Source organism: Canis aureus, chromosome 8, assembly GCF_053574225.1.
Source record: "Canis aureus isolate CA01 chromosome 8, VMU_Caureus_v.1.0, whole genome shotgun sequence".
Lineage (NCBI taxonomy): Eukaryota > Metazoa > Chordata > Mammalia > Carnivora > Canidae > Canis > Canis aureus.
In genome coordinates this window covers 13,035,729-13,061,813 of record NC_135618.1, presented here as the reverse complement: position 1 = coordinate 13,061,813, position 26,085 = coordinate 13,035,729, and the positions used below count along the sequence as shown (strand labels likewise).

The 26,085-nt window shown below is 35.4% G+C and overlaps 1 long non-coding RNA gene across 1 annotated transcript; it reads left to right on the top strand.

The window, feature by feature from the left end:
- Positions 1 to 12,037: 12,037 nt before the first annotated feature.
- On the top strand, positions 12,038 to 25,175 carry LOC144318021 (uncharacterized). Its single transcript, XR_013383886.1, has 3 exons — positions 12,038 to 15,097; positions 15,182 to 15,277; positions 24,860 to 25,175. It is a non-coding gene; the product is annotated as an uncharacterized LOC144318021 (long non-coding RNA).
- The last annotated feature ends 910 nt before the right edge of the window (positions 25,176 to 26,085 follow it).

Here is a 26,085-nt window from a genome sequence, read left to right as displayed (position 1 = left end):
ATTCCCAGGTGTAATGTCACTGGGACCTTATTTGCAAACATATAAACGAATGACATTCAATTATGTTCAGAGGCAATGTTGTCAAAACCACCAAGGAAACAATTTACTCTCTTACACAGTATGTGATTCAGAGAGTGCATTAGCAAGGTTTCACTGCTTAGTTGTGCAAGATGCATCTGAAGAGGTTCTTTTGCAGCTTGTTGTATAGTATGATACATACACTTAGATAACACACATAGATATGATAATGTTGAGGGTTATTACAGAATTGGCTCCGGTGAAAAGGGTATATATATACACACACACACACACATACATACATACATGTATTTAAATCAGTTATTTCATTATAGGCAATAGCCAATTAAAGGAAGAAAGGTAAGGTTTCTACAATTAAGGAAGTTACCTGCTTACACCAATTGGTGAAAATTTGATGAAAGACTTAAAATTTTGGCTCCATGTAATTCCATTCTTGCTAAATGGACAACATTTTCTATGGTAGAAAAAGAAGATCCCTATTTTATATAGAATGTGGTTACAGAACAAGCAATAATGTTTTTGACTTTATAAGAGGCCTCATAATATCCTTATAATATTCTTAGAAAAAATACCATAAAGCTTAAAGGGCTCATGACTAGTTTTCCTTATTGACACTATTACCAATGCTCATAGAAAACACCCAGAAAATTCAATCAGGGAGGTGAACCAGAGCTTCACATAACAAATAATAATGATGATGATGATGTTCCTTTACATTGGCATTATGTTTTCAGGTATACATAAACTTGAATTATGTCCTTTAATTGTGTGTATTAAATGAAATACAGACTGGACACAGTGCGGAGGCAGCTCCAAGGGAGCATATCATGATTGGAATCATTTTTAACATTTTCATTTCACAGATTACATAACTGAGATTCAGAGATGTTAAATGAGTTACCCAAGATCAGACCCAACAGTACTAGAATCAAAAGCAGATATGGGGTGAGTCTTCAAAATCCCAGGGCGGAGTATTTTCTCACATGATACTATCTCTCCCATCAGTATCAAAAGGTCTGTCTTGTAGCTGCCACTGCTGTAAGGGTCAGAAAAATAAACAGAACAGGAGAGGCAGGAGGGAGCTGAATTAATAGAAGTCTAAATCCTCGAAAGATGGGCTGTGCTCAGATGACAGAAGAAAAGTGAAGGGAATTCTTACCAAAGCAACAGTTTGGATAATCGTTGGAGAATGAACACTAATTGACTGATTTAATTAATATTAAGCACTAATAGATACCAACTGGTGTTCTAAGTACTGTGATTCAGCTTTGAGCAAAAACAACAAGATCCTCAACCTCATGGAGCCTCCATTGTAGATGAAGTAAAATAGACTATAAATAAATAAGCATATTTTTAAAAATCAAATGTTAATGTCTATAAAGTGAATGCATAGGGAGTGGTAGAGGCAAGGAGTGTTTTCTCCAAGAGGTCAGTGTAGGCCTTTCCTGAAGATGACCTTTGAGTAGATACTCAAAAAAATACTCATCACAGCAAGTGTCCCTGTGAAGCATTTTCCAATAGATGAGACCAGTCATACAGCTATAGCTTGGGAAGAGCCTTACAAGTGATGGGGTTCAGGGCAGGCTGCCCAAATATGCCACCTTAGCATACTGATTATTTTGAATTAAAGTTACTTAAGAAATAGCCAGTGAAAGAACACTGTGACTCTCCTCTGTCTCTCTGAAAACAGGAAATAAATTCCGCCTGGAGGACAGAATGCATCCTTATTACCAGATACAGGGAGTTCAGGGCTGAGAAGACTGTGTAAACAACCCTTCTTACTTCTTCATTAATTTGCTAAACTAAGCCCAACTTCTTTGTCCTGTCAATTCTTCAAAAATTTATTGTTTCTTTATCCAAAAGGTATAGAAGCTACTTTGGTCACTTCTTTAAGTCTCATACTTTTATGAGTTTCCATATGTATGAAATTAAATTTGTTTTTCTCCTGTTACATTGTCTATGTCAATTTAATTACTAGACCATCTAAAGAACCTAAAAGGGAAGAAAGGGGATCCCTGGGTGGCACAGCAGTTTAGCGCCTGCCTTTGGCCCAGGGCGCGATCCTGAAGACCCGGGATTGAATCCCACATCGGGCTCCCGGTGCATGGAGCCTGCTTCTCCCTCTGCCTGTGTCTCTGTCTCTCTCTCTCTCTCTCTGTGTGACTATCAGGGGTGGTAGAAGGGGAGGAGGGCGGGGGGTGGGAGTGAATGTGTGATGGGCACTGGGGGTTATTCTGTATGTTAGTAAATTGAACACCAATAAAAAATTAATTAAAAATAAATAAATAAATAAATTTTTAAAAAAGGGTGGCGGGGGGGAGAAAGGAAAAGGTTTTTTCCGTACATGGGCTACAGTTAAAAATATTTTTTCATCAATAGAGTAAGAAGCCATTAAGAAGCTCTGATTTACTTTTTAAAAAGAAAATTTAGCTTCCCTCACAAAAGTCCAGAGGGTGTCATGAATGGAAGCAGGGAGAGCAGAAGGAAGCTGTCAGCATCGTCCAAGAGAAGCACCTGCATTGTGATGGCTGTGATGAGCATGGTGCTGAACGATCAGTCTGGGTATGTATTCTGAAGGAAAGACTGACAAAATTAATTTTTGGTGGATTGGCCAATGTAGGATTTTTGGGGTGAGAGGGAGAGGGTGAAACGGCAGATCAGGGCTACCTCCTAAATGTTTGGCTTGAGTATTTGAACAGATGAGATGAAGAAGACTTTAACTATGTTATATGTAGTCAAGTACATAAGACAGAAAGGTTGTGAGGCTGCCCGGGGCTACTAACAGTATATATACATTAATGAAGTTAGGAAAAATTGCTGCCTCCATTCAGGGCTGTGTGTTCAATGCCACTGGACTCTCTTAGACTGGGCCATGATAAGGCATGGACAGAACTGAAAGAAAGGAGATTGCAACCTAGCCACAGCTTCCCAAGCAACAGCCTTATCTCTTTGGCACTCATTGTTATTGTCTATTGATGAGAGATTTAGCCAGGTTAATAATGCTAAATTTATTTCAGGTTCTAGACTGCTTTTAGGAATCTAATGATTACTAATGTCTCTCCAGGAAAAAAACAAAACAAAACAAAACAAAACTACATATACATTCAAAACCTAAAGACTGGCTACTAAACATTATCAAAGATTCCTCCAGTTTGAGATGCATGATTCCGTACAATATCAAAAAAAAGCCCCATATCATGCAAAACAACATCGGCCCACTGCAGTGTGGTAGAGAGCTTGTAGCACAATTGGCTCAGGCATGTGAACTGATAGAGGCCGACCACATCTTTGTAGCTGTAATGTCTGGGACATTCAGTTTCTTGTTCATTGCTTATTGAGAAAGAGAATCAAGAGTCACAGGTGAGTTTTTCACTGCCTCTGACTGGAAATGCCACATGTCCCTTCTAATCATATATTATTTAGCACGATTTAATCATCTCGCACCTGGCCCCTAACTGCAAATGGGATAGAAGACAGAAGTGAACACATTTGGTGGGCATTATATTCTCTTTCAGTATGCCTTCTCCTTACACAGATGTTTTCCTAGATAATGTAAAAATTTTTGGTTAAATAAGTATAGACTTTATCTAAATAATGGAATAGTACGAAACTATCAGAATATTTGTAAAGACCTCTAAGGCATAAAATTATGTGAAAAAGCAAAGTACAAAACAATGTGGATGGCATGCTGCCACTCATTTAAGAAAGATAAAATGAGAATTTAAGTTTGTATCTGCTTGCATGTGTACAGAAAATCTCTAAAGGATAAACTGGAGAAGATAGCAGAAATGATTACCTGGTTATGGTGATAAGGACCATGGATGAAAAAGATAGGTGAGAGAAGGAGACCTTTTACTGGATATCTTTTCGTGCTATTTTGATTTTTTACCTCTATGAGTATATTACCAACTCAAACTATTAAAAGTTGATAAAAGAGTGGGGAATAAAAAAACACGGCTTCATCCTACATCTGATCCTCTTTATTTTCAGTGGTAGAGGGTATAAGAACATGAATGGCTAATTCCGAAGCACTTTTAAAGAATGACAACGTCCGATGGAGTAGGATGTTAATGCATCACCAAACAGCTCAAGCATGGCTTCATTACAGTATAACGTGCATCGTGTCGTGTGTTATTGCTTACTTAACAAATCTCACTCCATCGCATGGATTAACCAAGATAAAGTAGCTAAATATTGCCTGAGATTTCCTGTCTATAGATAAGGCTTCCATTTGTCAGGATAAGAATGAAAACTAAGCAATAGATTGGTATATTTCCAGCTCATTTTATCGTAGTGTTAATATATAAACCTATAAGAATTTCTGAGCCATAGTTAGATATGGTATTAATCTTACAAAATTACGGACCTGCATGAACAAAGCTTCCCAAGAGGAAATAATTTCTCTTGATAATTTAATTTTGTATACTATTCCAATTTGATATGCATGAAACTCATTATGGTGGTACTATTTTTATTATTAATGGCTTATAGTTTTCAAAGTAAAAACAATATAAAATTGTAGTCAAGAGTATAAAATGTTGAATTAGACAGATACGGATTAAACCCCTACCTCCACTAGTTGTGTTCTTATGAGCTTTTCGCTTACTCTTTCAGAGTTTCCATTTCTTCATCTGTAAACTGGGGATAACATTAACTACTCTAAGTGGTTAACATTAACTACTCTAAGTTGTTGTTAAGAATTAGGTTAGTTTTTTTTTTTTTTTTAAGATTTTATTTGTTTATTCATGAGAGTCAGAGATAAGAGAGGCAGAGACATAGGCAGAGGGAGAAGCATGCTCCCTATGGGGAGTCCTATGTGGAACTTGATCCCAGGACCCTAGGATCATGACCTGACCCAAAGGCAGATGCGCAACCACTGAGCCACCCAGGTGCTTCTAGGCTAGGTATTTAAAATACTTAGCACAACACCTGATATAAGAAAGCATGCTCTGGAACTGGTTGCCATTACTAATATTACACATTGGCCAAATAATCACAATTTAGTAAAATTTATTTGAACTTAATGCTACAAGAAAATTCAGAAATGAGGCAGGTATTATTTCTTTTTCCCAAAATTATAGTGAGACTTTCAGGGTAGATAACAGGTTCCTTTACCCCTATAATAATCTGCAAAGTTAGAAGGAGTTGCAAGATATGAAGGACATGATGGAGCAGCATGATATACAGTAAACAGTGTGGGCTGGAGACTCAAGAAAAACGCTGACATCTGGAAAATGTGGATTGTTGTTCAGATTAATTGAGATATTTTTGGAAATACACTTATCACATTGTAAGCCCTTACTAAATAAAAGTTCTCCGTAGCATTTTTTTGGTAAAACGAGAGGACAGATAATTGAGATCATTAAGTCAAACCACAATTCTAAAAGAGTCTGTCATTTGGGAAATGGTCCATATTTGGGAGAAGTTAGTAGGGAGTAAAAATATTTGAATAATGTGCCATTATAGTTCAATCTTACCATATTATTAAACTTTAATATTTTGTTTTCTAAAATCTTTTCTCAAAGTTTTGAGCTCTATATTATTTTAAACATGTTTCTTCTTTATTTTTAAGCCAGTGTCTCTCAAGGGAAATTTAATTTGTATGTTTCTGATTCTTTTACACTTAACTCATCCAAAAGTTATTTTGTAAGAATTCTTTGATGTCCAGAAAGCCTTATCATTTTTTTATAATATATTCAAGATTTTTTTCCTTTAGAAAATGGAAATCATGTCTTGCTTAAAGTAAACAAACTAGAACATCCAGTTTGGGGAAGGGTATAAAATCCTCCCTCACCCTTATTTCCTTTCTCTTTATAAGCTTTCTCTGTTAATATCTTGGCTTCCAGCAAGGATCATTCTAATTCAGGAAGGAATTGGAGAGTTTAACCTTCCTTAAGTCAGTAAACTCAATAAATATTTTTTGTTACTTCTGATGTATGGAGAAATATGCAAGTTTCTATGGGTGATAGCAATGAAAATGATACAGAAAAATAAAACAGTGCATATTCTCAAGGAGTTTATATTCCAGTGGTAGGGATAGGTATATATTAAAGAAATTATAATATTTGGCTGAATAAAACACTCTGAAAGAGGTAAAAGCAAAGTTTTGTATAAATAGTACAAGAATTGTGAATTGAGTCTGAGGAACTAAGGAAAGATTTTCACATAATAGGTGAAATTTAAGACAGCCTTATTAGAATTTCAGAGATCATTAGAATTTCAATAAGTGAAGAAGTTGAAGAAGGTGGTCCTCTCTCAAAGCCACTTGGGCATGACACAGGAATACAGAAAAACAAACAAACAAACAAACGAACAAACAAACAAAAAAAACAAAAAACCAGCACTTAAAAAGACAAACAGGGAAACAACCTGAATGCTCTTGAGGAGGGCAAATAATACAAATGCAGCATGGACTTTAGAAGGATAAAGCTGACGGAAATATGAAGGGTGTGGAAGAGATAAGGATGTTGGGAGGTTCAGAGACCAAGTCTACTTGTGACTACTTCAGTAGTTAGAGTGAGTATCAATGAGGACATGAACTATCGTATTAGGAAAGAAAGATGAAGAATGAAGAGGGAAAAATTAATTATGATTCCTGGATTGTTAGTTAATGTGTACATTAGTTAGAATACAGGCCAAACTGACTACAAAAAAAGAAACCTTCAAAATTAAATAAATAAAAAGAAAGAAAAGAAATGTAAAACCAGGGCAGTTCAAACAAGAGAGAATTTTATTTTCTTCTCAAGTAATAGTACAGAAGTAGGGGCATGATCCAGAACAGAGAGGTGACTGCTCCCTAGGGTCATGCACAGGGTTGTTGATATAGTGAAAGCTGGCTTTTAACGAGCCTCTCAATCCAGTTTTTGGAAAGAGGAAGTTGAAACCAAGCAGTTTCCTTTCAGGGAAGTGTCCCTGAAATTGTATGCATTGCATCCATTCATATTCCATTAATCATATGATTCCAAGAGAATTTTCTATTCAGAATCTAAAACTTGGCAGAGTTCAGAGTTTAAGAGATTGTTTCCTATATTTATATCACTAGCAGTGTTTGAAATTATTCTTGGTTATATAAAGAGGTAGGCTATAAATCCCATGGATGGCAAGGTGAAGGGGAGCAAGAAGGATGGAACAAAAATGAGATAAAAGCCCAGATAATGCAGTTTATTTTTCTTGGTTTGAAGCCAGTGGCTTGGTCCTATATGAAGGCTCAGAAGCTAAACAATCACCAAGACATAAGTTTTCAATGCTAGACTGGACCAGTAGAGGCAAGAATCCAGATGGATCCTATATAAACATCAGACTCATTCATCTCACTTACCAATACTGATTTTAAAACTTGTGTTAACTCGGGGTACCTGCATAGCTCAGTCGGTTAAGGATCCATCTTTGGTTCAGGTCATGGTCCTGGGGTCCTGGGATTGAGCCCCACATTGGGGGGTCCCTGCTCAGTGGGAGCCTGCCCTTCCCTCTTCTTTTGCCCCTCCATCCATCTTGTTCTCTCTCTCTCTCTCAAATAAATAAATGTTTAAAATAAATAAAAAATAAAAATAAAAATTGTGTTACCTATTGGCTTAATGCCTGTCACCTGCATAATATCATAAGCTCCAGGGGGCAGGAACTTTATTTTTTTGTTCAATACTGAATTATCCCAGTATCTAGGGAAGTACCTGATATATTTTAGGAGCCTGATATACATACACACTTTTTTTAATTTATACCTTTAAAAATATCCAACCTACGGAAAAACTGAGAGTAGTATAATAAACGTAAATGTTCACTAATTTTTAACACTTGCCATATTTGCATATTTTTTCTCTTTCTTCATCCTGAATCTACTGAAAGTAAATTGCCGATGTTATAACACTATTCTTAAATAATTCTGGAAGGAAGGAAATAAAGAAGAAAAGAAAGGACAAAGACACCTTCTAGTGATCCTTTTAATTCCTTTACTTTTGAATTTAACAAATCTTTGTGTGTTATCTTTACTTCCAGGATAACTTAGCGAAAATCATTTCTAGTTTGCTCATAGACACTTTTTACAAGATAAACTGAAGTCATTTACATGAATACTATTTTTAAATATTCTACAAAAATATATCAGTTTCAGAATCACTTAAGAAGCTATTATAAACAAAAATTAAATTTTGTGTTTAAATGGATGCATTTTACCCAAAGAATAACTGCTGGTTAAACAAGAAGAGAAAAATGGAAAAAAGGCCAAAATTGTGATAACCTAGTTTTTCTTCACTTTAAGCTTAGAAACAACCTTTGCTGGATGCTTTTGCTTTGAGACGGGTGATTTAAAAATTGAGGTATTTAAACACTGAACTAAGAGAAAAAAAAATCATTTTCAGAAGTTTCAGCAGATCCTATAGAATTTCGCTCTTTTAGAGAAATAGGCCAATAGCATTTTGATGGCATTCAGAGGTGAACCAAGAGGAAGTGATAAAACATCAGTAAATTCAGGACAATATTATAATTAGACTTTAAGAGGTTTGTAGTGGGGAGAAAAATCAAAGGACTTGTAAAAGCACAAAACTGATGTTAGGAAAATAAAGCTATAGTTGGTTTCTTCTATGGTATAAAGAACACTGTCATTCATAAAGGACCTATTAACTTCCCAGGGACCCAGATCTAGTAAATGATAAGATAGAGATAAAACTTAATTTCATCTGATTACATTTTTCTCTACCCTAATATAAGCCTCCGATATACCAAGGAAAATACTAAAGAACAGAAGGGAAAGTCCTGTGTTGGGAAGGCTTAAATATTCTGCCCTCAGATTAAATGGAACTATTATATTATATATGAATATTCAATATCAGAATGTCGGCCAACAGATTCATCGATGAACTGCTATAATGCAATACTTGCCTTATTTACACTCAGGGCTCAAAACTTTCATATATATCCATATTGATATACATATGAGTTGCATATACATGTTTTAGCTTTTTATTCAATTTTATCCTTATAATAATCCCACAAAAGAAATAATGAAACTACAAACATGAGCATTTCAAGATAAGGTAACCGAGGAACATCAATATTAAATGATTCATCCAACATCACAGTTTGTTAGTGCTGCTGAGAAGACCATCCATATACTACTGGCCACCGCCTTGTACCTAGGGATTCAGAATTTCCACAATCTTTCTTACTAGTATTAATGGAGAGACCAAGCACAATTAAAATTACAAATAACTACCTTTCTTGGGTGGAGAGGGTGCACAGAGGCCTCAGGCACATTCCAAGACCACACTCCACCCTGAGATCACCTGGCAAACCTTTGCACCTAATCATATTGTCACCATGTCCTGCTTCTGGTACTTTGTATTTCACCTGAAGAAGATGAAGTCTTCAGGGGAAGTTGACATTATGGACAGGTGTTTGAGAAATCCCCCTTATAGTGAAGACCTTCAGCATCTGGGGGTGCTATGAACCCACAGCGGCACCCACAACACATACCAGAAGTACCAGGACCTGACAACTGCAAGCACTGTCATCCAATGCTACTGAGACATGGGCACCCAGTGCTACACACCCGGGCCCCCCAGATTCAGATCATGAAGGTGGAGGAGACTGCAGCCAGAGAGTGATGCCCATCAGCAGTCACACAGTTCCATGACTCCAAGATCAAGTTCCTGCTGCCCCACTGGGTCCTGTGTGGCCAGCACAAGCCATGCTTTACCATCAAGAGACCCAATAATTTCATTTAGTTGTAGAACCTCCCTGTCCCTAAGTCTGACCAAATAAACTTCTTGGGAAAATAAAAATAATAATAATAATAAAGTAAAATAAATATGAAACAAACATCAAGAGAGAGTGGAGGGTGCCTACAATCACTCAGGGTTATTACAAAGATCCTAATTATTACCTAGAATGAACTTTCGTAGTAGTTTTGGAGTCTCTTTGAAAATCTGATGGAATACATGCTCCCTGTTCTCAGAAAATAAAATAAATAAAACAAACAAGCAAAACTGGAAAAAAAAAAAAAAACAGGAAATAAAAAGTTGGGGCAGATACAGATGGGCCAGTTCATTCACTATAGGTTAAGAAACCCTGGTCTGGGAATATGGGATTGAATCAATGCACTAGCTTGGGAACATAGTAAGAACTGAAAGACTAGTAGATGACAGAGTGTTACAGATGAATTCACAATGAGTCACGAAGGAAAAGGAGACCAATGGCAAGGATGTAGAAGAACCTGGGCCAGAAATATGATATTCCTTCAGTAGCATGACTTAGATAACAATCTGTATCACTCCCTTGGCTCCCCATTTCTTATGGAGACTATACGTGGGCTATTTCACTTACCTGAATATCTAAAATAAACATTCAAAGGAAAAGCAATAAAAAAATAACATAACATAGAAATCAATGAAGAAATCTTAAACATACTTTAAATCTCTCCAAATGAAAAAAGAAAAAAAAACTAGATCTCTAGACTAAAAAGAGAAGATATTTTTATAGTTAATGTAGTTATAACCAGAAATAAATAGAAGTCATACATGTCCATGCATTTTTGTAAAACTTAGTATATACGCTCACACACAATCATGTCTGTGTATGGGTGTGCATGAATGTATAGTATACCATTTATCCATCTTTCCAGCTCTTAATATAATTTTTTTGACAATCTCATTGCCAATAGATTCAGGTACAGTCTCTCAAGGGAAGTGATAGAAAATATAGCTCTTTTTGTAGAATGATAAAATAGACCAGATATTTCGTGTATACAATGTTCAAGTAAATTCCAAGGAAGTAAAATATGGAGATTAAAAAAAATAATAAAAACAACTTGCTAAAAAGGTGATGGAATTCTGGAAGCATATTTAACTCATAGGCTATATTTCCATATACCCAATTACTATAAATATGCCCAAAATTTTAGCCCTTAATTAAACTGGAGCTATAAAATAAAAGGCTAGTCATTTTAGAATTTTGCCAGAGTATCTCGGTAAACACGAATATAGTTCTAACCCATCGTGAGATGAAGAACAGGCTGCCTAGCAACCGTTTTAACTAGTTCCCCAGAGGTTCTCAAGAGAAAAATGGGTGCTTGGAGGGGGAGCGTTTGTTTTTGTTTTTGTTCTTATATCAAAGTTTCAGGATCATTTCTAACTAGCTTCTCTAGTCATTTTCCTTCTTGTCTTCGTCATCTGAAAGAAATAATGAAAATGAGGAAGGAAAGAAGGATGAAAGGAAGGAGAGAGAGGGAGAAATGAAAGAAAGAAGATACAGATCAACATAGGCCGTCTGAAACATTCACTCAGGAATTCAAATATAATAATGGAAATAGAAGTCAGGCTCTTCTGTTTATCATATACGAGCATATATATACCTTTTTGTGGAATGCTCACAAATCAAATTCAATGTAATGACATTGGCTTGAGAAACTACAAGTTCATTGAAATGTGTGACAGGAAAGAATATATGTTGGTGGCATTTTTGACCCAGGATTCAAGGGCAACTTTGAAACTCTATGCCTACTTCATGAAGCCATAGATCACAAGGAAGATGTTCTCATAAAGAAAATGTGGCAGGTTAGGTCATTCTCCTCCTTCCAGACTTCCTGGTTAAGTAAAAGCACGCTCATAAAACATTCACAGCATATTTTCATAGGATGTCCTATCATGTAGGTCCTGAAAGGGAGGGGAGAGAAAGTATTTGATGCTGATTCCAGAAATAGTAGCTCTAAGTGTTTCTTTTGAGAAACAGAAAGAGAGACAGGAGACAGAGAGAATGGCCCAGGTTTACTATGTATCTCTTATATAGCCTTTATGAGTTTGGGGGGGAAGAACAAAGGATGGATTTCAGGTTAAATTCCAAAGTTAACTATATGTTAATGAAAATGTAGGGAATAAAAATGATGAGATAAAAAGGTTATAATCTCAAGCAAAGCAGAAGTGGTGGGTCTGGAATATGATGGTTAAAATTATATAAATGAGATGCTTAGGAACATAAATTACCTATCTTCTCACTTTATGCAATGGTTTGCATAGCTTTTTACTTCATTTTAAGACTGTCGCCAATTGGGTTTAGTAAACATCATTTTGCAAACCTACAATAAAAATTGGTTTTTAGAATCATTGTGAGGAATACAGAAACAATGCTCCTTCTAGAACTTATTCTGAGCCCTGGGTTCATTTGCAGTTCTATCATTGACCCCATATGAAACAGAGAACTTATTTGCTGTTTAGTACTTTCTTGAAAAACAAAAGAGAAAGTAGTTCCATTGCTTTGAACTACCTGAGAAAATTGCCATAATTTGCCACTTCACAATGCAAGGCTGGATTTCATAAGTTAGATTCTGACCTCAATGATGAGTTTAAGTGCCAAGACTTATTTTGACACATTATTTTATGTATTTCAGCATCTTATCATCTACTAGGACATTACCAAAACAAAATCTTTTTTGAGGTAGGGAGGCTTTTTCCATTTTCATATTTCTTATATTCTAGTTCTTCATGTTTCCTAAAGGTAAATAATGCATGAGAAAACCTGCAGTACCTTGACTAGCATTTTTCTTTAAATATTAAATATTGCTTTGGAAAATGTTTGAACTACGAATAGTTGTGCACAATAATTTTCTGGTTGGAAATAAAGCCTGATATTTATCCATTTTTCCTTTGATGTCCTAGCATACTAATGCTATATAGAGTGGTTGACTACTGAATTCCTCCCAAAAGTTATGAAACTTACAATTTCATGAAAAAACAAGGATACAGATACTCTTTGAAAGAGTGTTTTACATGTTTAGTAGAAGGTTGTTATTTTTTTGGCAGTGGCTTTGGTTTCTTACTGATGTAGTTTTCACAACTAAGGATAGGCTTGATTTTTTTTTTCAATAAATGTCAATGACAACCTCATATTAAGTCCACTAATACTTAAAGGAAGTGATTCCATGGATAATACCAAAGAGCACTTCATTTAAATTGCTATAAACCTTCCAAAGGACAGTTTAAATTGCTCCTACCTAAGGTAAGTATTTTATTTGAAAGAGTCTACAGCTTTATCCAGATTTTCTACAAAGATTGAGAAAAATCCTCAATTTATACAGTTGAGAACTTGATAATGAGGAAAAAAATTACAGTTGTTTACAAGTAAGCTAAAATAGGTGCAATCACAGATGTCATTGAGGTAAGACATGAGCTGTGTTCTAAAATTGTTCCAATTCATCCAGAATACTCAGTACAACCTGTTTCCTCCTTTAAGGTAAGGTATTCCTTTAATGTCTCACCATTGGGGACTTTTTGTTTTTTTAAAGATTTTATTTATTTATTCATGAGAGACACACACACAGAGAGAGGCAGAGGGAGAAGCAGATTCCATGCAGGAAGCCTGATGTGGGACTCCATCCCGGGTCTCCAGGATCACGCCTTAGGCTAAAGGCAGGCACTAAACCGCTGAGCCATGCGGGCTGCCCCATTGGGGCATTTTTTCATAGATATCTCATAAACAGCATAGGATGAGTGGTAACAGACTGCATGCTGGAGCCAAACTACCAAACTTATCAACCATCTGATCTGGGAAAAGTTGTTCAATCGTTCTGTGCCTTAGTCTCCTCATCTTTAAATAAGGATAAGAGTAGTGCCCACTAAGCAATAAATGGATTCATATACACCAAGAATCAAACAGTGTCCGAAACATTAATCGGACATAACATTAATATTATGTTGATAAAATACTTTATCAGTCTTATAATTTATTGTTTTGGGGTGCACCAAATATAGATTTTAATAGGTCAAGGCAGGGAGAAAAGTCATCATTCAATACCTTTCATTCCTTTAGCAAATATTTATTGATGACGCACATTTGAGTTTTGAGATAGTTAGGAGGATCAACTTGAAACTATTGATGTCATTAAAGATTTCAGAGGCATAGTGAAAGGAACCTATCACTGTTGCCCATGTCCCAGGCCAATCATTTAGGATCTGTGTGTATCTGATAGACAGAATTAAATTTCTTTTGAGAGGAACTTTTTTTTTTTTTTTTTTTTTTGTGGGGAAGTGGCCACATCTTTAAAGACATTTTATAACCAATCAAATCATAGTCAGGGCTCCACTTTAATAATTGAGCCAATTAGAAAATATCAGGTTCTATGAAGGTATAATCTGAAATAATAGTTTAATCACTTTGTATAAATAATGCACTTATTAGGAAATTTGCCAGATATCCTATCTTATGTGCTTTTGGTAAGTAGTTTCGTTGACAGCCCAACAAGAGCTTATTCTGTGTTGGCCTCTGTACTAAGTTAGGCCTAGTTATTCAGAGACGAGCAAGACTAGTTCCTCCTGGCAAGATGCTTACAGTCTCACAGGCGGAGACAGATGAATGCAAAACTAATGTTAATACAAAATTCACTGCTATACTTTTATAAGGTGGTGTTCTGGACTGTACAAAAGGCAGTGAAAATGTCGTTAGCTTAAACAAGGGGTTAGGAAAAAACAAAACAAAACAAAAAAACAAAAAAACAAGGGGTTAGGTCATAAATATTCGAAGAAAAGTTTACCATGTGCTGAGCAGATGAGCATTCTACTGGAATATTCAAAATCCTTCTTAGTCATCCTACAAAGTTTAGGGCCCGTTTAGATACACACAGTCACATCTCTTAATTTGCCACAACCGTATATGTGTGTAACTATGTAAATGTGTCGTGCTCCTCCGACTGGCGAGACCAGGACACCTGCAGACTCTATGTCACCAGTGTGAGCAGAGCTGTAGTGGGGAGGGGAAGGAGGGATGCAGAGGGGGAGCACAGAGAATCTTCAGGGCAGTGAAACTATTCTGTGTGATACAGGAGGGGAGGCAGCACTTTACCTTTACCCTGTTTTTCTTTTTCTTTTTTTTTTTTTTTCTTCTGGGCCTGAGAGTTAAGCTAACATAAAACAGATTAACAGGAGAAAAGCACAGGAACTTGTGCAAATGGAGTGGCCCGGGAGTCCTCTTAAGGAATGAAGACCCAAAGAAGTGGCAAAAACCTACGTGCCTTTATTATTGAGCTACACAAAGAGAGGCGATTATGGAATAATAACTATACAGGAAGCTAAGGGAGGTAAGAATTGTTTCAAAAAAGTTTGTTTTTCAGAATTCTTTGGCTGTGATTCCTCTTCACTGGAGATGGTTGCTTTTCTCCCAGGACAGAGAGGCCATCTTTCACATGGGAATTTGTATCGCCTGTTTTCAAGAAGAAAAGGAAGATTAGAATGCCATTCTGACATCCGCTGTTATTCAGGTGTCTTTAACTTAAGATAATCCTCATGCCAAAGGGGTGTAGTTTGGGATGCCATGATCTGCCACTCTTCAAAACTGTGATGGCAGATACATGTCATCATATATTTGTCCAAACCCATAGAATGTATAAAACCAAGAAGGAACCCTAAGAATAACTATGGACTCTGAGTGATTATGATTACATGGGTCCTCACTTGTAAGAAATGTACTACTCTAGTGGGGGATGAGGATGGGGGTGTATGTATATGTGTAGATAGAACTTTTATGGGAAACCTCTGTACTTCCCTTTCCATTTTACTCTGAACTTAAAACCACTCTAAAAAAATAGTCTACTAATTTTAAAAAAAATGTATGTATAATAACTTCTGAATCTCTCAACCAGACTGTTGCAGTAATCTCCACCCTGTGTTTTACTCATTGGTTTCCCCTCATCCTCTTCATTCTCTTCACTGATTTTCTTTTCTAAAATAGAAATGTCAGATCACTTGTTTAAAAATCCTTAACGTTTAGCTTGCTGTTACTTTTAAGATATGCTCCAAATTCTTCACTGTATTAGTTATCCATAGCTGCATAACAATGTAGCCACAAACTTATTGCCTTAAAACAATACGTTTATTATGTCAAGAATAATACTATGTCATAATAAATATGTTTCTGAGATGCCTTAGCTGTGTCCTTGATTCAAGGTCATCTCAAAGGCTGCAATCAAGGTGTAGGCTGGGGCTGCTATCTCAAGATTTGAACCTTGAATGGGGAAAAATCTATTTCCAGGTTCACCAGGCTATTGGTAGTATTCAGTTCCTGTGGGCTGTTAACCAGATGTCATTCGCAGTTCCTGGTTGGCTGTTGGCTAGGGGCTGCCTCACTTCTCAACATGACTATTTGTTTCCTCTAAGCCAGCAAGGGAATCTTCTGAAAAGATGAATATTACTCTTATGTAACATAATCATGTATATCCCATCACCTTTGCCAAGTCCTCCTGGTTAGATGCAAGTCCTAGGCCTTGTTTACCCTCAAGAGGAAGAGATTACACAAGGCTGTGAATCCCAGAAGGCAGTCTTAGAGTCTATCTGCCACAGACTCATTAAGTCATCCAAGGTCCTTAAAAGCTACTCTTAAACCTCATCCTTCTCTCTACCCCAGGAGTGCCTATTTTAGTCACACTGGACTGCTTATTTCTCTAGGAATTGTATTGGAGCGCACAAAAATCTATTCTTTTATTGCCTCCATGTTTTTCTCCTGTTGTTTTCTGTGCCTGAATTATGCTTCTACACCCCATTTGGCAAAATCTTACCAAATAACTTGTGCAGATTTCAACTCTTAGAACTCTTATGGTCCTATGAGGCTGAATTAACAGCTCCTTCCTCTGTATTCCTACACTTCTCCTTCCCTCTCTCTATCTCTGTCTCCAGCTACTTAATCCTGATTTCATTAAGGCATAGTTTTTAATCCCACTGCATTTTAAGTATACTAAATGTAGATAATGTTCTACCGATCCTGAATCCTCAGCACCTGGCACAAGATCTGCAACTCCTAAGGACTTAAACATTTGCTAATGAAGTAAACAAACATTATGCTAACTTGAAATGTTTGTGAAAATGAATTGTTGAACACTCTGCTGACCAAACTATTGTCAGGGCAATTTGATAATTCAATGCTTTGCTTTAAAAAAAAATTATACCTTTGCATTTCAAACACAACCTTATCTCTTTCCCAAGTTCTATAAATTAACTGAATTGCTCAGACAAAAATAAATACATAAAATAAAACAAAATTAGCTAAGTACTGTAATCAAGCATAAGCTATTTTTCTGTCTGACATATTTTTTACATTTCATATTTACTGAGGCATAGTAGAAATGTGACTACTTAAATAAATTATATGATAACCTGTTTTCATCCCTATGCTCTAAGAAATTATGAAAAATCATTTACTGTTATTTCACTATTATTTTTAATATTTCAAATCTGTGTTATCAGTGTTTCACATATTAATTTCTTCTCATGATATATGAATACTTCAAAGCTTGAAAAACTTAAATAGCAGATCGAGGTCTTTTTAATTCAGTCTCTTCGAATGAAACTTCTGTATATTTGAACTACAACTGTTCTAGTTTTACAGTAGGCAATGAGCTAAGTAATAAAGATAACAATATTTTTTCTGTTTTGGGGGAATGAAGAAAGTCACATAAGGACAAGTTCCCAGGTAATTGAAATTAATATTCTTTATTGCTAAACTGTTTTTATTTTTATCATTGGGAAGAAAGCATTTCTTAATTGGACTATCCATAGTCTGGCCTCTGGACCAGAGTTTAAGGTAATTTGAATTTTTAAAATAAATATCAATCATAGCACAGTAGCGTGCTATAACTATACTTTTAAAACCTATTACAGGGAATCTAAGCTACAGACCAAAATGACTATGATTTTCTTGTTTATGCCTGTTTTATGTTTCTTTTTAAAATTTGCTTCCTACCTGTCAATCTACCTGCCCCTAGTATTGCCCCCTCCTCCACCTCTTCTTAGAAATTTGGATACATATATCCATTGAGAGTTAATATAACACTGAAATAACTTTAACGCTGATTTTAATGTTATTAGTAATAATAGGGAACATTGAGCTCTTCCTTTGTGCCAAATACTGTTCTAAATCTAAATACTTTTTAAATATGTATAAACTAAATAATCCTTACAAAGACTATGGTGTAAGATAAAACAGTAGAGAAGTAATATTTCACTAAGCAGATGACCTACCTTGTGTAAAATAAACTCTGGGGTAAGAGAGAATGTAGTTAGATGCAGAAACAAGTCCGGAAGAGCTAAAGTGGAAAGTGTCTGGAGAGAAATGGCTAAAAGTAGGAGAAATGGCTTAAAAGATAGGCATGGGATGCCTGGGTGGCTCAGTGGTTTAGCACCTGCCTTCAGCCCAGGGCGTGATCCTGAAGACCTGGGATCGAGTCTCGCGTCAGGCTCCCTGCATGGAGCCTGCTTCTCTCTCTGCCTCTCTCTCTCTCTGTCTCTCTGTCTCGAATGAATGAATGAATGAATGAATGAATGAATGAATAAATAAATAAATAAATAAATAAATAATAAATAAAAGGCAGGTCAGATCTTTTAAATATCCCACTCAAATCTCACATTCTAGAAACATTCTGTGATACTAATGAGCACAAATAAAGCATCCTTTTTCTTTTGTTCTTTAAAAAAGATGTTCCTACTTTGTATTATGTTTGGCTATTTCTGTAATTTGCCTTCATTAGTTTGGCATTTTCTCAAGGATCAAACAATATCTTTCTTTTTTTCTTTTATTCTTTCTTTCTTTTTTTTTCAAAATACACTCCAACATCAGTTACAGTCTTTTATGTTATAAATGTGCAATCAGTGTTGCTGAATTTATGCCTGCATTGCTAAGTTGCAATTTGCTGGAAGTATGGTCTTTAGTATAAAATGACTTCCTTGTTTCTTTCCATGTTTCATTTGAGTATGATTATCTTACCTCTTTCCTGCATTCATATTTACTTCTTCCTCCACTTCATGCACCAACTCCCCCCCAACTTCCCACATGCATATTTAATCATATTTTTCATCAGAAAATCTTGCAAACTCCTTCAATTTAATAATATAATCTAGTTATGAAAATTACTCAGTCCAAGAATGCATTGACATTGGATTCTCCTCCAAAGTGAATCTTGTCGGTTTTCTTCTTTAGACATCAGTGTGTATTTTCACTTTAAACATGAGAGCGTGCTGCAGTTTCCTTTGATTTGGTTGCATATTTGCAAAATTAAATGTAAAGCAAATGTAGCTTTGTAAAAATCACTTCTCCCATAAAACAAGATAATGTGAGAGGGGAAGAAACAACATAACAATTAGAAGCAAACTGTCTTAGCAAGGTGATGAATTCTTTGTACAGTAGAAATGTATAATCATCAAAGAGTTTTATCTCTGTCTGAATGCTACATCACATAGGCATGTGTAAATGCCAACACACCTGCCTGAACATTGAGAAAAACACAAAGGCTCCATCATTCATTCTTATACTGGGCTCAGTTTTTACCCTGAGGTGCTGTAGGCACTCATGTAGCACCGCATATTTTAAGACATTCAACACCTTGCATGAGTGTTCCTGCGCCAGAGCAGATTATTCAAAATAATAGCCTGGAGTGGTGCCTGTACACTTCAGAGGACTGCCTAACCCATTGTTTGTTTCAAAAGAGAGGCAGGTCCCTGAGAATAGATATTGCCAATCACATTTCAGTGTTGTACCAAATCCTCTAAGGAAACCAGAAGGTTGAGAGAAAGGTAAGCATTTTCTTGCTAGAACTGCATTAAACATTCTAACCTAGAAAGGGGAAAACCAGGAATAAATAAATAATCCATTGACTATAAAAGAGCATATTGATAATCTAATCAATTGAAGGTAAGAAAAATGTTTCTGCCAACCTAAATTTTTTTTTATTGAAAGAAGAAATCAATGACAAAAAGAAAAGAAGAGAGAATATTTTCCTCTAAGAAATTATACCAGAAAAATATCTACAAGAAATTTCTTCCTTCAGATTGTTTTAGTTTTGCTCCAACAAAAAGCTGCTGTTTAATATTCATAGTTTTTTCTTGTAATCAAATTTGAAGAACACAGTGGATGATGTTGTGGGGGTTATGGGAAACTGTTAGTAATGGTACAGTTGAACTAAAGCATCTTCGATGTTTGGCCTTCCACATCTGAAAACATATATTAACTTCACTAGACTAAAACTGCATGACTAGTCAATATGACTCTAAATCAGCATTATTCCTCCTTTCCTCCCGGGAAATGTACACAAACAACAGTAAAAATATGTAAAATTCATTTTCAGAGAACCTAGGAAATACATGATCTACTTCTAAAAGGACATAGAGTTCCTAAAAAGCAGCTAAAGAACTAAATGCATGTGGGAATATTAGAAATAAAGAAGCTTAGAAAATAGGAAAGGGTTTAGTGGTGGCAGACTTCACAATGTACTGGTAAAACTCTGCTTCTCAAGGTTAAGGACTCATCTGAAATTCTAGCCAGATTCCTTGTTTGAAATAAAAAGTGAGAAAAGTAGTGTGAGCACATTTGTAACAAATGCCGTCCCAGAGTTGGTTTGGATGGAAGAAAGAGAGACATCAGGAATCATATAATAGAGCCATACTGATGAGTAGCTGTCCATCTCTGGACAGCAGAGAAGAGAACCTCTAGGTTACACACCCTAGAAGGCTACCCTGCTCCCTTTTCTTTTACAAGAATGAACTCCAAGTAACCAGTGTAGGAAAATTCAAATCATTCAGTAAGAATTAGTAAAAGAAAAATGGAAACTGGCAAAAATTGATACAAAGATACTGCAAGAAAAATGGCAGAAAACAGTGGCAACCAACAAAGGAGAGTCATCAGAAAGAGTACAAAGCTACAGTTTTTAGTATGAAAGACGTCAGGTAATACTATTTCTGTAACCTTGAGAAAATTACTGGAGTTCACATTTCAACCAACCAAGAAATTCCTTTTTTTTTTAAATTTTATTTATTTATTCATGAGAGACACAGAGAGAGAGGCAGAGACATAGACAGAGGGAGAAGCAGGCTCCATGCAGGGACCCCAACGTGGGACTCGATCCCAGGACTCCAGGATCACGCTCTGGGCTGAAGGCAGGCACCAAACTGATGAGCCACCCAGGGATCCCCCAACCAAGAAATTCTATAACTGGAAGTACTGTATAGCAAATGTGTAGTGAAAATTGAATATATTCAAATGAAGAACTAATATTTAAACAAATTTGGAGAATATTGACAGAATTAATGTAAATAGTACCTAAGTACTTAACTGATAATAATTCAGCAATAAGACAACTTATATACAAACTGGGAAAACAAGAAAGAAAGAAGGTAGAAATAGAGTAAATTTCCTAATTGTCTCTTGTGTAATAACTGGAATACTATTCTTTCCATTGTTTGTCCAGATATAATTTGCATAGAGAAAAATATCATTTTTTTCACATTGTTGTGCATTTTGACAAATGCATGCAGTTTTGTAAAGACCATTGTATCAAAATATGGAACGATTCCAACACACACACATACACGCACACACAAAATCCCCCTCTTGTAACAGCCATTCCTTCTAACTCCATATAGTTTGTAGTGTTTTGAATCTGGCTATTTTTATTTAGCATAAGCCACTTGAGATACACCCATGTAACTTTGTATGTCAACAACAAATTCTTTTTTATTGCTGAATAGTATTCCTTATATGATTCTATCCCAGTTTGGAATAATTTATTCATTATCCAAACCTAGGAAACTTTTATTTGTTTTGAATTATTGGTAAATAATAAAATTGCCATAAAACATTCATGTACAGGTTTGTGTTTGAACAATTTTTTTTAAAAATTTCAATTAAATAACTACAAGTGAAATTTCTAGGCAATACGATATCTTTATAAGAAATGCCAATTTTTTTTCCCATTTGTCTGAACCATTTTGTGTTGTCACCAGAAATGAATGAGAGTTTCAGTAGCTCCACACCCTCACCAACACTTGGTACTGTCAGATTTGCTTGTTTGTTTTTTGTTTTATTTTAAGTTACTCTAGTTTGTGTGAAGTAATATTTCATTTTTGTTATAGTTTGCATTTTCCCAATTCCTAATGATATTGAGCATCTTTTCATGTTCATTTGTCATCTGTATACCATCTCTAAAGTGTTTGAGTCATTTGTCCATTTTTTAAGTTGGGTTGTTTCTTTACTAAGATTCTAGAGTACTTAATAGAATATGGATACAAGTCTTTTATCAAAAAAAAATAATTTGCAAGTGTTTTTTTTCCCAATCTGTGGTTTGTCTTTCTAAAAACAGAAGCTACTACTTTTAAGGAGGCCATTTTATCAACTTATTTTCTTTATAATGTTTTTGTGTGGTCAAACAAAAATCTTTGTTTAACTCAAGATCACACAGGCATTGTCCTGTTTATCTTTGAGAAGTTTCATAATTGTAGGTTTTAGAGTTAGTTGTACAATCCATTTTGAGTTATTTATTATGCCATATAAAGAGTGAGGTATTAATTGAAGTTTATTTTATGCATTTGAATATCCAATATTTTCGGTGTCTTTGTTGAACTATTTCTGCACTTTTGTTGAATATCAATTGACTTTATATGTTTGAATGTATTTCTGTATTCCCTATTCTCTTCTATTTTTCTGTAAATATATCCTTTTCAAGATCACACTGTCTTGGTTACTGTAGCTTTGTAATAAATTCTTAAATTAGGGAATAATGAATCCTTTCAGTTTGTTCTTCTAGTTTGAAACCATATTGGTTTATTAGTCTTACACATAAATTTTAATATTGGCTTCCAGTTTTTGAGGAATACTAGCTGGGATTTTTATTGTAATTCTATTTAATTTGCAGATGGGTTGTGGGACATTTAACATCTTTAACTTTTTTCTGTTTCTTTAGCTCATTTTTTTAACTTTTTTTTCATGTTCATGGTTACTTTTCTCATATGAGCCGTTTGAAAGCTTCTTATTATTGTGTTTGTCACATCTAACAATTCCCATTTAATTATCTCTTAAAGTTTCAAATCTCTGAAGTTACTTATATAATAATGCTTTTTGTTCACCTTCTCCACTCAAGACTTAAACATATTGATCACAGTTGTTTTAAATTGTTTGATAGTTCCAATATCATAGACATATCCAAGTCTGTTTTATTAATTTTTTTTCTCTTGAGAGTGTGTTGGTTTTTCCTCACTTTTTGTTTCTCATAACTTCTTCTTGAGAACTAGACATACTGTATAGGGCAGTAGAGACTATGATAGATAGCATTTATGCCTGAACAATGGAATCACCCCATCCTTTATTATGACGTGAGAGAGTTATTCCCTGTTGTTCCAGTTTAGCTTCAGCACTTGGCATGTACTATGTCAGTGATATCAATGACTGGGACCTTCTAAATGATGTTGCCTTTTCCCTACAGGAGACCTCTAATGGTCTAGGCTTACAATGTGTTTCTGTCTTTCCCTGAGTAGAGTTTTTGTCTGTTCCCTATCCATAGATTCAGTGGGTCCTTCTTTGTTTTATACGCTCCACAGCAGATTAATGCTTTGTTCTATAAATGTGATAGGGGAGTAGAATCTTGACAGGGCTAATGCCTTTTCTTCTACTATAGCTGCTCTTGTTTTTCTTCCACCCTGAAGCCCAATGGAGGTATTCTTGCCTATCTTATCCTGCCCCAAATATTCCTCATGGATCGCCCACCCAACACAAGGGTTCATGAAGGAAACCTTCCTAGTGGTTGAAAATTCTTCTATGTGGTTCTTCTAGCAATTTGGTACTATTACAGTAGCCCATTTTTATGTTAACCTTGAGGAATTCATTAAAAATTTTTATCTGATTTCTTACAGATTTGTAAGAATTAAATTGGGGAAACAAGCCCTTTCATGCTATCTCTCCTTGAAGATCTCTCCCTTAAATGTGTTGAGGTTTTATTATGGTACAATCTATAATCAATAAATTTCCATATGTAGATATAATACTGACAGTATTTTCTCACCGCAATGCAGAGCCAGAGAACAAGCTTAGAAACTATTGACAAAATATGAAAGAAAAAAAATGTTCTATAAATTTAAAAGTCTGTAACATTCTTGAGTCAAAAAGAAATATAAAATAAAAGAATTAAGGGAGCCTGAGTGGTGCAGTTGTTTCAGCATCCGATTCTTGATTCCAGCTTGGATTCTTTTTTTTTTTTTTTTTAAGATTTTATTTATTTATTTATTCAGAGACAGAGAGAGAGAGAGATAGAGAGGTAGAGACACAGGCAGAGGGAGAAGCAGGCTCTACGCAGGGAGCCCGACGTGGGACTCAATCCCAGGACTCGAGGATCACGCCCTGGGCTGCAGGTGGTGCTAAAGCGCTGCGCCACCTGGGCTGCCCTCACCTTGTGTTCTGATCTCGGGGTAGTGAGATCAAGCCCTGAATCAGGCTCTGTACTCAGCATGTAGTCTGCATGTCTTTCTCCCTCTGCTCCTCCCTCTGCTGGCATGCTCACTCTTTCTAAATAAATAAATCTTTAAATATATATATATATATATATATATATATATATATATATATATAAAATGAAATAATTACATTTAAAAAGAACGTATTACATATTCAAATGTATGTGGTATTACTAAAAGTGCTTCTAGAGGAAAACTTAGAGCCATAAAAACTAACATCAATGAAAACATAAATGGAAACAAGTGAATCTAGCATTCAACTAAAATTTTTCAAAATAACAATACAACAAAACAAAGAAAATATTAGAGAAGTAATAAATAATCATGGCAGGAAGAATTCCAAAATGGCCTCCCAAGCTTTTCCTCCCTAAACCCTGAGACTGTCAAAATGAGAGCTCTTGCTCTGATTATGTTATATTACTATAAAAAGATTTTGTTTTGTTTTGTATTATTTTGTGGGTGTATTTATAGGAGACTAATCAGTTTTAACTTTTGGTTAATCAAAAGAGAGATTATCTGGGTGTGCCTCTCCTAATTGCAGGAGACCTTTAAACGCATTTTCCTTTCTCTGGTAGCAGAAGGGGAATTCAAAGAGTCAAGAATTTGATGTACTGTTACTAGCTTTGAAGATGGAGGGAACTGCCCTGGATGGACTTTAGATTGTCCTTGAGGAGCTGAGAATGACCTCTGGCCAATAAAAATACAAGCAAACAGGAACCTCACACCTGCAACACCAAGGAACTGAATTTTGCTAACAACCTGAATGGGTTAAGAGAGTGATTCTGTCCCAGAGCCTCCGGAAAACAGCCCAGTCCAGTCCAGCAGACCCCTTGCCTTCAGCCTACAAAACTCTAAGCAGGAAGCCTACCTGAGCCTATCTGGATTTCTGACCTAAAGAGCTTTGAAATAATAAATGATTTTTGCTGTATGGTGCTAAGTTTGTTGCAATTTGTTACATGGCAACAGAAAAGTAATGGAAAGAGAGAATGGAATTTAATGAGTTAGACAATGGAAAAGTAGAATGAATAAATAAATAAGCTGCTACTTTAAAAAGTTTGCAATATAGATAAATCATATATAAACTAAGCAAGAAAAAAAAGGAGGGAGACCAAATTCACAGTATTTTGCTTGGGGGAAAATAATAACAGAAATGGAGGAAATCAAAAGAAAGAGAAGATATTACTTTGCAGAACAGAGAAAAGACAACATATATTCATTTTACTGCATATGCTTAAGTAAACTCTGGAAGAATACAGAAGAAATTATTAACTAATTAATGATTAACTATTAACTAAAGCAAGTGAGGCTGCCACTGAAAACTGAGTCAGTGACAGTTGTGGGAGGGAATATACATTTTTAAATATCTGTGTATTTTGTTCTTAAACTATGAGGAATTACTTCCTTTTGAAAAAAGTAGTGATTATAAAAGAAGTAAATGGAGAAATAAATCTTACAACATAACTAGATTACTTTTTGACCTATACCACTGTTAGTGTGATTTAATTACATATATTTCAATTGATCTCATTTAAAACAAATGTAATTCTTTTTATATAGTTTTCATTACATTAAAGTAAATCTATGACAGGTAATTGTCAAAGCCTACATACCTTCAAACACCTAGGGAGTGTTTTTTTGACAATACTTCTTTTAATTAAACAAGGTGTCCTTTGGAACAGCTAAGATAGAAACATTTAGAAGGCTCTTTTCACTCCTCTGTGGAAAGTGTGGGAAATGAATAATGGACACAGGTAATTAAAATGAGAGTTTTTGAATTACCTAAGATGACATTCAGCAATACCAA